General features: G+C 42.6%; 1 protein-coding gene across 1 annotated transcript in view; it reads left to right on the top strand.

Moving 5' to 3' along the window:
- Positions 1 to 1,297, top strand: part of LOC119572519 (potassium voltage-gated channel protein Shab-like) — a gene marked incomplete at its 5' end in the record, with an annotated part of 90,294 nt that extends 88,997 nt beyond the window's left edge. Inside the window, one exon of the mRNA XM_037919628.1 lies at positions 1 to 1,297. This exon is cut by the window's left edge and continues 136 nt beyond it.
- Positions 1,298 to 5,000: the final 3,703 nt, after the last annotated feature.

Genomic DNA, 5,000 nt, shown 5'->3' with positions numbered 1-5,000 from the left:
GAATCACCATCAAGCACCTGAAAGCGAGTGAAGACAAGGCTCTCTTCCGCCAAACGCCAAAGGTTCGCCAAATAGGAACGTGTTTTCGCGTGAGGAATCCGCCACAAGCGTCGTCGTCGCCGAGGCCAGTTACTCCAATAACAATGAGGCGTATCTCTTCATGCGGGAGCGAGATTGGCTTCTTCCTAGCAATAAAATCACTAAATACTTAAATAATTGCTCATCTCGTTGTTGAAAAAGGTTCGATTTTTTTTATTGATGTATGTAATTAATTATTTAGTATATCCCAGAAAAAGCCATAAGAAAGCGGACAAAACTAATGTTAAGAAGCTTTCGGAGGAGAGTGGGCCAACTGCCCCTCCCTCTTGGGCTGGGAGGATGGCGTCGTTTGGGAATCAGCAGTAAGCTCTGTGCAAACAAACCGTCTGTTTCAAAATGTTACACTTATCCATACAAACAGTTAGGAAACCAAGCCTTATAAACCAGCGAGTGGGCAGTTGTCTTTGGTAGGTCTGCCTGACACCAACAGTATTGCAGTTAAAGTAAGTTGAAATGGCCCTCGGATCGCTCTGGAGGGGAGTTCTCGGGGTCCCTCCAGTTCGAATGAAAAAGAAGCGAAATATCAAAGTACCTCTTAGCAATGATAAAGAAAAAATGCTTTTGTAACAAAATTTATTCCCCTTATCTTGTCAAGACTTCGTCCATTGCGTCCCTTTTATGGGTGTTTTTGTACCGAAGCTTAAAAACATTGGCAGAAACTAATTCGGATTTTGGGGGTTAAAAAGCTATACAAAAAGTAAATTAATCTCTGTGGAGCCGCTTGCGATACCGATGGTCACTTGTAGGTCCTAGTAAAAAGTTGTTACATGTAGTACCGTAGAGGCGACGCCACCGTGATAAAAACTAGAAATTACCAGCTTTGTGCGCCTACAAGCCATTCCGCCAGTCAGCCAAGCAGCCAGCCAGCCAGCGCCTAGCCTTCCGTGTCTGTAAAACTCCGCTATTCGCACCAAGAAATAGACAGTATGGCTATCGCATGGAGCGCCCTCCGTAAGGTTCTGCGCCGCCAGAAAAGGGGAAATACTCATCTTGCCTTCGTTAGATGATAAACAAAAATACTCAAGATTAAGCTAGCCTGGCCTAGGCAGCCCGATAACAGATAAAAAGGAAAAGTCGTCGATAAGAACAATATTTATCCAGTAATTACTAAAATACCAAGCTAGATCAAAATATTTTTCTTCGCTTTGCTTTCTCTCTCTCTCTCTCTCTCTCTCTCTCTCTCTCTCTCTCTCTCTCTCTCTCTATATATATATATATATATATATATATATATATATATATATATATATATATATATATATATATATATCCATCTGCATCTATCAGGCACCATCTATCTATTCTATGTCTCCTCCCATTAACTTCAGGAAAGGGAAGTCCCATGCGATAGCAATACTGACGCCAGTCTTAGAGCAGACAAAAAAATAACACTTCGTTCCTCCGGTGCTTTATATAAACGAGCTAAATAAGTGAAGAACAAACGATGTAGAAAACGAGTCACAGATCGTTTTTCCAAAATTTGGTTTCTAGTTGACCTTCCGCTGGTGAACTTGGGCCAAGTGGAAGACGAAAGCCATGTGAGCATGAACAGTGAAGGACAACGAGTTCTTTTCCCTTATGTATTCCAGTGTGAGTTTATTTTTGAAGATAAAAAAGAAAGACACAAGTGACAAGTGAATGGAGAATTGTGATATGGTTAATATTTTTTTAATCTTAAGCTCAACATGTTACTTACAAAAAGAAGCGCTAAGCACTATAGTCTGGCACTTCATGGGGCAAGGAAATTAGTTTATTTCTTAATTCAGTATGCAGCACCATTAAATACTTGATGAAGGCCAGGATAGCCTTTTCCATTGTTATTCTTTGTTTATTTCTCTTTTCATGTGGAGAATAATCCACGGCTGTGTTCCTTGCCACAAAGTATATTCTATTTCCTACACTCATGTTCTCTGTTTATCATATGTTAAGAATTCTGATACTTATGGTTTAAATCTTGTTACTCTATTGTATGTAAAGGGATTTTCTTTCATTTTTGTAACAGTTGTCAAAATTATCTGTACAGATTGTGAAAATCGAAAGTTTAGGAATTCTCAAATATGTTATTAGATATTTTGTATATTGCCTGATAACTTTTGATGTATCTATTATCTGTTAAACAAATGCATATTCTTATCAGTGTTACTGATAAACGTTTATGTCACACGTCAAATGTGTGGATACTGTACAAGCTCGATCTTTCTCTTAAGTGTTTAAAACTTACGCAATGCAAGTCTGCATAATATTTACATGAGGCGTTATAATAAACTGCCGTTGGACATGCGTCAATCAACAATTATTTTTCCGATATTAGAAGTGACTCGTGCAGATTGTAACAGGCACTGTGTTAAGAGAGTGGTGTATAGCCCGAAGGGTTACTTTAATCTTTTTTGATCCTAGGGAGAGTAAATTCTATTTTATTTCTTAAATTTATGTGGATGAAACCCCGGTGATGGTGGAAGCGCAAAGGTCATGCCGGGGCGCTGTCGATTTCTGCTGCCTCAGTCAACACGTGCGTGTGGGTGTGTGTCTGCGCGTTATGCTATGTGCGCATGGGAGTGAGCGAGCCCCGGTCAGGCAGAAGGGCGAATCCACAGCGCCCCGGGATCCTGAGCGACAAGGGAACACGCTGGCATGGCAGCTCCCCGGGGTGACGGACCCTAGGTTCCCGCCGCCGCCTCGCTGCCCGGCAATGGGGGTCTAGTCACAGCCGGAGACCGTCGCTCTAGGCTTCTTCTGCAAGTACCTGTTACGAAGAAAAAGCAAAAGATTCTTGTTTCTGTACTTAGCGTTTCATATATGTATGTATGAATGTATATATGTACGTATGTCCGTATGCATGCATGTATATATCGGGATAAGAAGAGAGTTTCCTGAGAGGACGGAAGCTTCCTTGTCAGCAAAAATCCCACCACAAAGCATGACGTCATCTAGGATAATTGTATTCATTAAGTGTCTGAGTTTTTCATTCAGGTCTTATCACACTGTTATGTATCATACACCGGCCAGATGATAATGTTATAATAGACTTTCTTTGTCGCGTGAATTACGATCAAGAACCAAATATGTATAATTAATATTGCATGGGTATATCTCCGGGCTACTGCTGAGGTGGTCGTCATGGCAACGAGGTGCAACAAAGTGGTAGATGGGTAGTCGTTGGTGGGCGCTAAAGAAGAAGGAGGAAGAGAGTAAAAAGGCAGATAAGGAGGGAAGTAGAGGAAGAGGCAAGGGAAGGAGAATTACTCTCGTTTTGGTTCTTCCTCTTTGTGAGCTTTCCTCCTCATCTTCTCCTCTCCTTTCTTCCTTCTTCGCCGATAGACTGTTACAAGTATATGTGTGGATATTTTTTTCTGAAGTGTTGCCTCGGTCAGTCCACGTCAGACTCCTTGTAGTCCATCAGTTCTGCACTTATACATTCTTAATAATATCCGGGTGGGTAGTAAAGTTGAGCCTCGAATTGTTTGTTTCTTCAGATGTTTATATAAAAGATAAAACCAATTTGATGGTTGCTTAAGTGTAGTAAGTGTCCATCAGCTGGCCATGACGCTTGGCGATCGTCCTTTGTCTCGTTCTTATTTTTTTCTTCTCTTCTTACTGCAAGAGGGAAAAAGATGGCGGTTTCCAAGCGTCACTGACTATGTGAGATGTCACGTGACTCCGAGGTGAGGTTTTCCCGCCCACCCTCTCGTTACATCCATCGTGTCAAAAACACATTTCATCTCTCACGCTCCAATGACATAAATGTGCATATGCTCAATAAGTTACTGTATATTGTGAAGAGTCCAAGTTTTTTCTCCCCTCTTCCCCTTCTCCCCTCACGCCCCCCCCTTCTCCTTCCTCCATGTAATGTCCAACGCGATCATAGTTGAATCATCAATTGTTTCCCAAAAGCCTTGGTGTTGTGGACTAGCGTAGGGCTCACGACGCGGGCCTGCTGACTTGTCCCGATCACCGCCGTCGCCGTCAGGAAGGAACAGCAACACATCGGCCTCTTCGCATTCCCTCGCGATGGTTCTGGAGGAAAACCGCCTTCGTTTCATCACCGTCGCGCTAAGCTTCGTCGGGCCGCGTGACACACATAATAAAGTAAATTAATGAATAATCTTAACTGCCATTCTGTTTTCACATTACATGTTCAAAATCATCAAATTTACTGCGATGAAGTTACTGTTATGAGTTGAGTCAAGTAATGAAGCACATTCGATTGAACCAGTTGTTTTGAAGGTTTTTCTCAAGTTAAATTATTTTTAAAATCGGGTGCAGTAAATACAAAACGTAACCTCAAAAACACCGTAGAAGTTGTAATAATTCAATCTAACGCCCTAGCCTAAGACTTGCTGAAACGTAGCTGACTTCCTTTAGTCTCCCGTGATGTTTACTTGAACTAGAGAAATCAACAACCCTAAAAATCTCCCTTGAAATTGCAGTAGTAAACTAGTCCCCGGATCAGCAGTAACGGATGTCTTTAAAGAGACTAGAGAGTAATGGTAATCAAATATGCTATTTTAATTGGAAACTAAAATGCACTTGAAGATATAGCACCAACCAAGCACGTCTACCATAACAGAGAGTTGCACAACCGATTCTTATCCACCGAGTCCCTTCCCGCCCTCGTCATCATCGCAGTTCCCGGGAATCTCTTTGGCCCTTTCTCTCGCTGCGATCAGTTCCTTCAGCGCACGCCCTCTCGGAACCCCACGCGTTTCCCTTCGGCCGAAACCGCCACTGCGATGGTATCAGACCCCAATCTCCTGCCTTCTCCACTTTCTACGAGCCGCCTTCGAGGGAGCTGCCTTCTTCCAGGGAATCTCTTGTGGTTCCTTGAGATGGAGTCACTTCTCGGGGCGGTTGCATACCTTTTCCTTGGGATGCCATCACCTCATCTCATCTTCATCGACCTC

This window comes from Penaeus monodon, chromosome 4 (assembly GCF_015228065.2).
Source record: "Penaeus monodon isolate SGIC_2016 chromosome 4, NSTDA_Pmon_1, whole genome shotgun sequence".
In the NCBI taxonomy this organism is placed as follows: Eukaryota; Metazoa; Arthropoda; class Malacostraca; order Decapoda; family Penaeidae; genus Penaeus; species Penaeus monodon.
Note: the sequence above shows the minus strand (reverse complement) of the source record. Positions and strands in the feature narration are given on the sequence as shown.